We start from the raw sequence: 13,467 nt of genomic DNA on the forward strand, positions 1-13,467 counted from the left end.
AAACTCTTAACGCAGTATCGTATTTCCCATTTCATCAACATCCTCTTCCATTTCCATAATATTGTGCTCAAGTACATCTAAAACATATTAAGTATATAATACATTAATAAAATTAAACTTTGTACTGACTGGAAAGAAATGCAGTACTTACAAGTCACATTTTAAAAAAGATCTAAGCCGGAAAGGCGACGGCATGAATAGTTTTAAATAAGATGGCGAGCCGCTAAGGGGTGCACGTACTTCAGCGAACAAGGGTTGCAACAAGACTGTTTTTATCAGCATAACAATGCACCCTGTCATATAGCACTATTAGTGAGGCAATGTTTTGCGGCGAGTTACATTTCTTCGACCCGAACCTTGTGGAAATGACTTATAACGTCGAATTCCCTCAATACCCAAGTGACCAATAACTTCGCCTCCTCTGGTTTCGGCTCTTGAGGAAAATGGGCCGCCTCTCCTCCACAGGCTTTCAGACACCTCACTGAAACTTTCCGCTACAGGGTGAAGGGTGCTCACATGCCAAATTTATGTCCACTAATAGGTATCCGGATATGATATATGTAATAGTCACTCACATCATATTGAGGGGTGCCGGGGTGGAGAAGTGTTTGTGCCTCTTTAATTCTGGCAAATTTTTCAAGAGAACTAGACATGAACTCGACCCCCTTCCTTACCACCACCTAATTAAATATGTGCACAACGGTAATGAAAGGAAGTGATGGTGGGCCCTGCTAGTTGGTAAAATAAGGAGTGCACACTCACAATAATGTAATAAAAATCGTAACCTACAAAAATAGGGAAATTTTATCATAATAAACGACAGCAAATGGAATTCCGCATCTATCTACGAAATGATATGCAGATTAAATATTACAATGAGATTTATTATAATTCAGAACACAAAGGTACTTAATTGCCGATACAAACAGTAGGCTAAAGAATAGGGTATACTGAACTATTATGAGAATAACAGAAGGCGCGAGAACAAGGGGCTCCTACTCTTTGTGACGCAATAGATAGACGATAATGACGGGAGGTCCTAATGGATCAAATATTACTCCTCCGACTGTAATGCAGTATAAAATCAGAATTGTATTAATACCTTCACCTGCTGACGGGCGTTGATATATATTAACGGGGACAGGTGAAAATGTGCTCCCCGACCGGGACTTGAATCCGGGATCTCCTGCTTACATGGCAGACGCTCTAGCCATCTGAGCCACCGAGGGCACAGACTGCAGGGACTATCTTACGCACGCCTCCCGCAAGACCCACATTCTCACCTTGTATGTCCACACACTACATTCGTCCTGTCCCACCTCAACACACTCACTACTCGCGGAAGACATTCTTACCAAATCCTGTCAGAGTTCGGGGAATATGTGTGCGTCCACACAGAAGAAGGAGGTCATGGCTGGTATTGCCAGAACTAAATACCTGTATTCATATGGTGTCTGTTCTTTCGGACATGTCCGAAAGAACAGACACCATATCCATATAAGTATATGTAATGCAGCATAGCGATTAGTAGTGAGAGCTCAAATGGGAACACGTAGAGAAACAAACAAGGTGGACTTGTAGCAAAGCGAGCGCGCATGCTGCTGAGGTCTTCAGTATAAAAATGTTTAGTATAAAAACAATAGGTCCTACAATGCCGGAGCAGGAAAATACTTTACCAGTCCTGAAACCTGTAGCACATCGTCAGTAGGCAGCGTTCTCATGATTTAGGCGCCGACTCCTGCTGTATAGCAACTCTGTTTCAACCCGTGGCCTAGAATGCTGTCCGAGAATTCTAAATTCTGCTCTCGTGGCTGAAGCAGAGAAACTCTTGGATACACGAGGATGTATCTCCAGGAAGAGACATAGCAAAACTGCCTAAATTCGCCCTGTCGGCACAGGTACGAAAACTCAGAGTAAGAATTGGGTCTTAAATCGCAGAATCAAACTGGAGTATGATCGAAGTCATACTCCACAACGATTCCGAAAAAGGGCGACTAAGTCACAGGGCGGTCCGATTCCGACAAACATCAGACCCAGAACGCTATGCGCCCGCTCAACGCAAGATCGAAGCAAACATTGTTCTACTTCCCACTACCATCGAAAAGCTGCGGGTCAGCATTCAGTGCTGATTCCAAAATTCCCCAACACTATCTCAGAACGTCATTCGCACCAATAGCGACCGTTCCCTCCAATTTCGTGCTGGGCCTTATGATGCCAACTGCCCTAAATTTAAGTTGACCAATCACGCCTCTGCTATCTGGTTGGGGGCACTGAACTTGCCGTTTGATCAGCTACGGAAACAGCATGCCAAGACCACCGGCCATTCTGTGTCAGACAGTCGCACCCAGCAAGACAACGTCCACAAGAATTATCAGAATCATGAAGGCAATAGTGCCAGTCGGCGCCAGCAGTCTTCTGTCCAGTCGCGCCGGAACGGTAAACACATAAACTGTGGCGGTACTCAGACGGATCGCAGATCGTTTCACTCTCCATACAATAGGCAACACTCGACCGAGGTCAGTCGCCCCGCCAGGTGCTCAAACCCACTGAGTACCACCCTCTCCATACTCGCGGAAGTGCAGACTTCCCTACGAAAACGCAGTGTATCGCGTCCTCCGGAGCTCGTAACAAGCCACACAGGGAAGTAATGACAAAACTAAAAGCATGACCACATACATTTCCCAACATGCATAGCAATCAAGTGAAAAGTAAATTGAGCTCTCAGGACAAATACTCTCATCAGAATAACATTATTCGGCCCGTTCCCACTGTGAAATGATATAAAACATTAATAAAATTGGTGAAAATGAGAGGTGACAGGCAAAAAAAGGTATGAATCTTTTAGTATAACTGCCTTGGTTCCGTTAAATATCTGCTTATTCTGATGCAACAACACAATCGTATGTATTTCTCTCTATAGATGAGTGAGGCGGCTGAATATACATGGCGCATCAAAAAGAATCATCCGATTTAGCACGCCTATATTTCTGACACTAATAAACATATACAATTCTGCCAATTAAACTTGCTACACCACAAAGATTACGTTCTACAGACGCGAAATTTAACCGACAGGAAGAAGATGTTGTGATATGCAAATGATCAGCTTTTCAGAGGATTCACACAAGGTTGGCGCCGGTGGCGACGCCTACAACATGCTGACATGAGGAAAGTTTCCAACCGATTTCTCATACACAAACAGCAGTTGACCGGCGTTGCCTGGTGAAACGTTGTTGTGATGCCTCGTAAAAGGAGGAGAAATGCGTACCATCACGTTTCCGACTTTCATAAAGGTCGGATTGTAGCCTATCGCGATTGCGGTTTATCGTATCGCGACATTGCTGCTCACGTTGGCCGAGATCCAATGACCGTTAGCAGAATATGGAATCGGTAGGTTCAGGAGGGTAATACGGAACGCCGTGCTGGATTCCAACCGCCTCGTATCACTAGCAGTCGAGATGACAGGCATCTTATCCGCATGGCTGTAACGGATCGTGCAGCCACGACTCGATCCCTGAGTCAGCAGATGGGGACGTTTGCAAGACAACAACCATCTGCACGAACAGTTCGACGACGTTTGCAGCAGCATGGGCTATCAGCGCGGAGACCATGGCTGCGGTTACCCTTGACGCAGCATCACAGACAGGAGCGCCTGCTACGGTGTACTCAACGACGAACCTGGGTGCACGAATGGCAAAACGTCATTTTTTCGGATGAATATCCAGGTTCTGTTTACAGCATCATGATGGTCGCATCCGTGTTCGGTGACATCGCTTTGAACGCGGATTGGATGCGTGTATTCGTCATCGCCATACTGGCGTATCACCCGGCGTGATGGTATGGGGTGCCATTGGTTGCACGTCTCGGTCACCTCTTGTTCGCATTGACGGCACTTTGAACAGTGGACGTTACATTTCAGATGTGTTAAGACCCGTGGCTCTACCCTTCATTCGATCCCTGCGAAACCCTACATTTCAGCAGGATAATGCACGACCGCATGTTGCAGGTCCTGTACGGGCCTTTCTGGATACAGAAAAAGGTTCGACTGCTGACCTGGCCAGCACATTCTCCAGATCTCTCACCAACTGAAAACGTCTGGTCAATGGTGGCCGAGCAACTGGCTCGTCACAATACGCCAGTCACTACTCTTGATGAACTGTGGTATCGTGTTGAAGCTGCATGGGCAGTTGTACCTGTACACACCATCCAAGCTCTGTTTGACTCAATGCCCAGGCGTATCAATACCGTTATTACGGCCAGAGTTGGTTGTTCTGAGTACTGATTTCTCAGGATCTATGCACCCAAATTGCGTGAAAATATAATCACATGTCAGTTCTAGTACAATATATTTGTCCGATGAATACCCGTTTATGATCTGCATTTCTTCTTGGTGTAGCAATTTTAATGGCCATTAGTGTACAATGAATTTTGTTTTTTGATGAACAGGGGACTCAGAAAGTTGTTTCTCATACTGTAACACATAATTTTGACCTATTTCGTATCTTTATCGATATTTCTGTGTCGATATGTAGGTTCTACGTTACCTTCACGGAGACCTTGAAGTAGCTGAATTTTTGTATGGTTTCATGTAAAAATGTCGACGGAGCACACGCCAGACGGACATAGGGGGCTGTGGTGTGCGTACTGTAAGACCTTCGGTACACACACCATCAGATTATTTGACTTGTCGCTCTAACGAAGTAGGCGAGTGTCAGCAATATGCCTCGTTGTCTTATCGTGGCGTGTTTATCTTCTGCCGTTAGGTCAGACGATAGAAATGCCACTTGCACGATTAGAGTAGCAGATTGACGGTGACCAACTTTAAACAGAACTTGATTAATTTTCACACACATTTATTAAAATAATAAAAAGCATAGACATTACGTAACTTGATTCTGGATGACGTGTACAATTGACAATCTGAAGTTCCTTTGGTCTTGGTACGTTAATCTTATTCTCACATATCTCTGATACTTGACAAAGTGTCTATACATTTCTCTTCATGGCTATGTACAGGAATACGGTAATCTTATTAGGTGCAGGCTGAAACTTGACTATAGTCTGGTACAGACTGGTGCAGACAAATGCAGACTGGTGCAGACTGATTAATCGGAGGTCTGTACACTTGTAATAATACCTCGCGCGTTCAGGTATCGCTGCGCGAGTGTGATCCGCGGGGAGAAAAGGTTCTACGTTAGCAGCAATCTCATTGGCTGCGTTACATATTAATACGTGGATCGGCGGAAGCAGAATTTGGTCCGTCTCTAAGGCAGCGCCATCTCGTAGTGCAGAGACGGACGAGCGCTGCGCCTGCACTGTTGTGCTTAGCGGGGCGCGCTCTAATGGAAAAGTTGTGTACGCGCTGACTACGCGCAACTATTTACACAACAGGGGCATGTTGAGCCGTCGAGCTGTACGGCGAACGGATTTCTGTGGACTCCTTGACAAACCATGGCGGGTGCGTTCGACGTCTATGTCAGACACTCGGGGATGGCCCGGCGATTTGCCTTTACACAAAGAACCTGCTTCTCGGAATTGTTCATGCCAGCAGTTCAAATGGTTCAAATGGCTCTGAGCACTATGGGACTTAATTTCTGAGGTCATCAGTCCTCTAGAACGTAGAACTACTTAATCCTAACTAACCTAAGGACATCAGACGCATCCATGCCCGAGGCAGGATTCGAACCTGCGACCGTAGCGCCTAGAACCGCTCGGCCACCCCTGCCGGCTGCATGCCAGCGTCTAATGCTCTTTGCTGTAGAAGGATCCAACCATACGTTGTACGGAAATCACGCTGGACAGTTATTAGTGACCCGCACTGTGCAAAACGTAGCACACAAAACGCTTTCTGTTGTCCCGACGCCATTTTTCCTAGAACTGAAGTAGGAGCATACTGCTGCTACCCAGCGGAAACCATGTGAAACTCGAGTTTCCTGTTTCCAACAGTACTTTGTTCACGAACATATCTCAAATAACATAATAATTATGATTTTTTTAAAAATCTGGATTCTTTTTGATGTGCCCTGTATTACTGGTCTGAAAGCAAAACTCATGTATAAAAGAGACTACCTGCTATAGAACATTATGTCGTCAACAACAAAAGTTATTACTGTAGCCATATGATACATAAGCAACCTGACGAAATTTCCAAGCCATGGCAGTGCAAAAAAGGACGTTAAGTAACCATAACCACTGATGCTGCAGACACTGAAGTGCCTTTATACCAAAACTGGAAACATACAGACGTCGGCTAACCTGATCGGCGTGACACATCTGATTTTCAGTTAAATGTGCTCTCATGTCGTGGAGTCATGATCAACCAAAAGGATATATTCCCATTTACTTATTCTCTGAACAAAAAGTAGACGTTGTTCATGGTCGATGATTTTCTACGATTTCAGCACAGTAGTGAAGTGTAGTTAGCGCAAATTTTTATTGGACGTAGATGCTCCCAAGCAGAACACCGAGCGGTGCAAACCTCTGCCGAATGCTTAGCTTCACAGTATAGAAAACCATTATTGGTTATTGCTTTGCTCATTTAATTTCTGTAACTGGTATGTGGGAATTATGAATTGCTTTACTTAAAATTACAAATATACTACTGCAAGTACTTCCTTTTCCACCACGACACAGTTATTCTCAATTCCGCTTTCATTAACACACTATGTGATCAACTTTAAGTCGCCGTTTTTATTGCCTGCTTTGATTGTTTATTATCTTTTTCTTCTGTTTTAAAAATTCTGTGAGCTGAAGAGCGGCGTACTAAGCTGCTGCCGGCCCGCCCCCCTTCGGGGGGAACCGGAACTCAATAAAGGAAAAAAAAATTCCGGACACCTGGCTGAAAATGACTTACAAGTTCGTGGCGCCCTCCATCGGTAGTGTTGGAATTCAGTATGGTGTTGGCCCACCCTTAGCCGTGATGACAGCTTCCACTCTCGCAGTCATACATTCAGCCAGGTGATGGAAGGTGTCTTGGGGAATGGCAGCCCATTCTTTACTGATGAGAGGCATCGATGTCGGTAGCTGAGGCCTCGCACGAAGTCGGCTTTCCAAAACACCCCAACGGTGTTCTGTATAATTCAGGTCAGGACTCTGTGCAGGTCAGTCCATTACAGGGATGTTACTATCGTGTAGCCACTCCGCTACAGGCAGTGCATTATGAACAGATGCTCGATCGTGTTGAAAGATGCAATAGCCGTCACCGAATTGCTCTTCAACAGTGGGAAGCAAGAAGGTGCTTAAAGTATCAATGTAGGCCTGTGCTTCGATAGTGCCACGCAAAACAACACGGGGTGCAAGTCCCCTCCATGCAAAACACGACCACACCATAACACCACCGCCTCCGAATTTTACTGTTGGCACTATGCACGCTGGCAGATTACGTTCACTGGACATTCGCCATACCCACACCCTCCCATCAGATCGCCATATTGTCTACAGTGTTTCGTCACTCCACACAACGTTTTTCCACTGTTCAATCGTCCAATGTTTACGCTCCTTACACCAAGCGAGGCGTCGTTTGATGTGTAGCTTATGAGCAGCCGCCCCACCATAAAATTCAAGTTTTCTCACCTCCCGCCTAACTGTCATTGAACTTGCAGTGGGTTCTGATGCAGTTTGGAATTCCTGTGTGATGGTCTGGATAGATGTCTGCTTATTACACATTACGACCCTCTTCAACTGTCGGCGGGCTCTGTGAGTCAACAGACTAGGTCGGCCTGTACGCTTTTGTGCTGTACAGGTCCCTTCACGTTCCCACTTCACTATCACATTGGAAACAGTGGACCTAGGGAATTTTAGGTGTGTGGAAATCTCGCGTACAGACGCATGACACAAGTGACACCCAATCACCTGGCCACGTTCGAAGACCGTGAGTTCCGCGGAGCGCCCCATTCTGCTCTCTCACTATGTCTAATGACTACTGAGGTCGCTGGTACGAACTACCTGGCAGTAGGTGGCAGCATAATGCACCTAATACGAAAAACCTTCAACATCGCAGCGCGTCAGTAATTGTTGGTTAATATATAAAGAAACTAGAAACCCGCATCGATTGCGAAAAAAGCACCCAGTGTTAACCTAGGTTTGGGCGTAGATAACTACACCTTCTTCAGAACAATAAAACCCACAAGTGCCTAAGAAGAGCTTTGTCAATGATTAAAAGAACACCATAGCTATACATTTATAAACGAAAAAAAGGAAAACACAAACAGTACATATGTACACAGTCAAAACCACTACTTTACTTAATGGTGTACTCTCCACCTCACACCGGCCTATGTTCGATGGGCCATGACCCGCCATAAACTGCAGCTACATATGGTCGCTCACTAACACGCCCGACCCGCTACCTATGCACATGCGCAAGACAAGGGAAGTTACTTGAATGCGCATGCGCATACGAATACGTATTCGTATGCGCATGAGCATTCAAGTAGTGGTTTTGACTTTGTACATATGTACTGTTTGTGTTTGCCTTTTTTCGTTTATAAATGTATAGCTATGGTGTTCTTTTAATCATTGACAAAGGTCTTCTTAGGCACTTCTGGGTTTTTTTTGTTCTGAAGAAGGTGTAGTTATCTACGCCGAAACCTAGGTTAACACTAGGTGCTTTTTTCGCAATCGAGGCGGGTTTCTAGTTTTTTAATATAATACGAAAAACATATGTTTTTGGGGGTGTCCGGATTCTTTTGATCACATAGTGTATGTAAATCAACAACTCATCATGTCAACTTTTCTCAACACCTGCTGCTGAAATCGTCACGTTCCCACAAACATCGCACACACAGAGTGTAGTAGCATGGATTGGGAGAGGATAGAGAACGAAATCGTCTGTATTCTTTTCAAGAGCACCATCCTAGCATTTGCTTTCATCGATTTAAGTAAATCACAAAAATCCTGTATTTGGATAACCGGACGCTGATTGGAATTGACATTCTCTGAAATGTGAGTCGAATGTGCTAACCACATCAGCTATCTCAGTCATAAACTGTAATTACAAAACACATCATCGTCTTACTGTTCTCCATTAGCCTGAATGCTATTTAAATGCTGCATATTTGTTGATAAGGAACCAAAAACACAAGCCGGTAGTTTCATGATGGCTCAAATGGTTCAAATGGATCTAAGCACTATGGGACTTAACATGTGAGGTCATCAGTCCTCTAGACTTAGAACTACTTAAACCTAACTAACCTAAGGACATCACACGCATCCATGTCCAAAGCAGGATTCGAACCTGCGACCGTAGCAGCAGCGCGGTTCCGGACTGAAGCGCCTAAAACCGCTCGGCCACAGCGGCCGGCTTTCATGCTGGCACTATTACATAAATCCCTTCCCTTTTCTAACTCTTCGATGTATTTTATTTGGCGACCCCTGTCCTAGTACACGTATATACTAATATTATGAGTTATGAAGTTTTCTATAATCTTTTAATATTATTCATTAAGGATGCGAAGTAGCGGCTGTTATGTTTTTACCGTAATAATTGATAGCATTCGACTGTATTTATGTCCTACATACAGCTTAACAACGGGATGTAGAAAGTGAACTCATGAAGTTATAAGACTAAAAAGTTTACAAACACAGGAACGCCGAAATTCTGTTGGCAAACATTTTAGCGTTTTAATTTCATGTGGTAAGTTTTTACAAGCCGATGATGAGAGCATTGTGTCTCGAAATGCTTTGTACCTGTGTGTAGTACAAGAATACGGTCGAATGCTACCAGTTATTACTGTTCTCATAATCTGTTGTGAGGGGTACTGTTATGTAATTATAATAACCTGTTACGCCGGCCGGAGTGGCCGTGCGGTTCTGGGCGCTGCAGTCTGGAGCCGAGCGACCGCTACGGTCGCAGGTTCGAACCCTGCCTCGGGCATGGATGTGTGTGATGTCCTTAGGTTAGTTAGGTTTAATTAGTTCTAAGTTCTCGGCGACTGATGACCTCAGAAGTCGCATAGTGCTCAGAACCATTTGTACCATTTTTGAATAACCTGTTACACGTCAGAAACGTAAATAATGAAGGAGAAACGGGCGAAACTTCATCAGCTTCGCATCTGCAAGGTGGATGGAAAAAGATAAAACTCTATGGTCTGGTGCCATTACAGCCTGAAATTATTTAAAAATCTGACTGCAAGTGCATTGTATTTAGACTAAATTTCGTATTAGAGTCACTTTTTCGACGTATAATAATCTAATCTTCTGTAATGCTTTGCCGGTGTAAAAACGGTAAGCTGCATTTTAATATGGATTGTGTGTAAAAGTAACGGTTCTCCTGAAACAGGGCACTTACTCTCGTTCTCTGCTCTGATAAAAGCAGAAGCATGACACCTACATTAGGACCACCCTGTGGTGTTCAGCATTTATATTCAGATGGTTCAAATGGCTCTGAGCACTATGGGACTTAACATCTGAGGTCATCAGTCCCCTAGAACTTAGAACTACTTAAACCTAACTAACCTAAGGACATCACACACATGCATGCCCGAGGCAGGATTCGAACTTGCGACCGTAGCAGCAGCGCGCTTCCGGTCTGAAGCGCCTAGAACCGCGCGGCTACGACGGCTGGCAGCATTTATATTGATGACTAGCTTGCCACTCGTGCGATTTCTGCAACACAAAACCTTTATTTTGTTTGCGTGACCGGTTAGTAGGTCAAAGAGACGACGTCAGTTGTTAACGATTCCATATCAATTTGTGAATGCATTCCTCAGTGGCCACAATCAATTTGTGTGAAGTGACGTGATCACAGGCGAGAGCAAAAACGTTTCATAAACCCAATTGCGTTACGGTAGTTGCTTGACGTAAGGTTCCCATGGAAACAGGCCAGTCAACAATTCGCCCACGGTTATTTAAATATTCATGGAACGATGTTTTGCGTCAGAATGGGTTACACACAGAGGTAAAGGCGGAACGATTATTTCCTTCTGTAGAGATATGTTAGCTATTGTAAGACTTCTAGACGGTTTAAATTTATGGAACCTTGCCCGTATAAGGGTAGGATCGAGGTTCTATAACTGGTCAGGTCACCAGGTATAGCGTCCCTAGTGAAATAATACGAAAAGACTTAAAAAACAGTATTTATAAAGAAAAGACATTTAAAAATTGAATAATATATATTTTTATCATTTACCCGTAAAATAATAATTTCTCTGTGTAAGTTTCGAGGGCAAAGAAATATAACAAAATTATCTGAAGAGACGACAAGATACGCTCGTTTGTTAATTTTTTTAGTCGTCTTCACTTCTTCTCTTGTCTAGGTTGCGTGTAGACGGACATCTTGCGAGTGCTGGCAAATGTAAGCATATTTGTAATAATTAAGCAGATAATATATTGATTTAATGTTATTGTGCACTTTTAATTTGTAAGAGGTGATCCCGATTTCATGTCCGCCATCCTTTGAATTAACCTGCATTCGAGTAATTTACAGTTCAACAATCGCAGTAGGCGATGCAGCCAAAGACATCATTACGTGGCGATATTAACTTATAAAAAATTAGGGGAAGCGAAAAACTCGCCCGATATTAATATAATATACATTTTTCTCCACAGCCGCCCGACGTTGCAGAAAATACGTACCTTTAAGATTCTTATTTTCAGTACCATAGCCGAGAACCAGAGCCAGGACTCCGACTACGAGGTAATGGTTAACGGAGGTAAGAAAAAATACTCTCGCGCGTGCGTGGGCCGCAATTGTATTTAATAACTAAAGATTTTTTGATTTAAAGTGAGCTGACTAGCCGAGGAAATTAATATGAAAAGCTTATTCCATTGTTCAACTTATATGCTCATGTTTTAAGGTTCAGTGAGTCTAACGTTCGTTAACGTAACAAATAATTTATACTGAAGATTAATGTTGTTAAAAAAAGGGAGAACTTCACGAAAGCGTTTGATTGTAAATCAAAATAAAATGAAATATCATTTTTATTAATGTCCACCACGTAAGTCGGCAACAATCAACATAATAATAATATATTAAATTACGACGGCCAACGGATGCGAGACAGGCATAACATTTCACGATTTGTGCCGAATGGATAAATAGTAATTTTTTACAAAGTGGCTAAACAGATCTTTATTCCAATACTGCTTCTCGTTTTGAGGTGACAGTCACTGGTTTCATCTATAATGCTTTGTGCCAACAGCTCTAGCACGATTGAAAAGAATTATCTATTTCATGCAGCTTTTGCAGCCTTGTCGCCAGAGATCATGCGAGATTATCCATCGTATATTGTTACTGGCGCTAGAAGAAAGGCGGACTTTTCTCTGGTAGACAACGCAAGTTCGGTGTAAAGGGAAAAAAAGAAAAAATGTGCGAAAATATATAGGACAATCTCTAGCGGGACTTGTAACATTCACGATTCGTCAACTGTACCGACAGTGGAATTACGCATCATCTGGAACATGACGTGTGTCAAAAAAATGGTTCTGAGCACTATGGGCCTTAAGATCTATGTTCATCAGTCCCCTAGAACTTAGAACTACTTAAACCTAACTAACCTAAGGACAGCACACAACACTCAGTCATCACGAGGCAGAGAAAATCCCTGACCCCGCCGGGAACCGAACTCGGGAACCCGGGCGTGGGAAGCGACAACGCTACCGCACGACCACGAGCTGCGGAACTTACGAGGGTGAACTTACACTACTGGCCATTAAAATTGCTACACCACGAAGATGACGTGCTACAGACGCGAAATTTAACCGACAGGAAGAAGATGTTGTGATATGCAAATGATTAGCTTTTCAGAGCATTCACACAAGGTTGGCGCCGGTAGCGACACCTACAACGTGCTGACAAGAGGAAAGTTTCCAACCGATTTCTCACACACAAACAGCAGTTGACCGGCGTTGCCTGGTGAAACGTTGTTGTGATGCCTCGTGAAAGGAGGAGAAATGCGTACCACACCGTTTCCGACTTTGATAAAGGTCGGATTGTAGCCTATCGCGATTGCGGTTTATCGTATCGCGGCGTTGCTGCTCGCGTTGGTCGAGATCCAATGACTGTTAGTAGAATATGGAATCGGTGGGTTCAGGAGGGTAATACGGAACGCCGTGCTGGAACCCAACGGCCTCGTATCACTAGCAGTCGAGATGACAGGCATCTTATCCGCATGGCTGTAACGGATCGTGCAGCCACGTCTCGATCCCTGTGTCATCAGATGGGGACGTTTGCAAGACAACAACCATCTGCACGAAAAGTTCGATGACGTTTGCAGCAGCATGGACTATCAGCGCGGAGACCATGGCTGCGGTTACCCTTGAGGCTGCATCACAGACAGGAGCGCCTGCTACGGTGTACTCAACGACGAACCTGGGTGCACGAATGGCAAAACGTCATTTTTTCGGATGAATCAAGGTTCTATGTACTGCATCATGATGGTCTCATCCGTGTTTGGCGACATCGCGGTGAATGCACATTGGAAGCGTGTATTCGTCATCGCCATACTGGCGTATCACCCGGCGTGATGG

Source organism: Schistocerca americana, chromosome 3 (genome assembly GCF_021461395.2).
Source record: "Schistocerca americana isolate TAMUIC-IGC-003095 chromosome 3, iqSchAmer2.1, whole genome shotgun sequence".
NCBI lineage: Eukaryota > Metazoa > Arthropoda > Insecta > Orthoptera > Acrididae > Schistocerca > Schistocerca americana.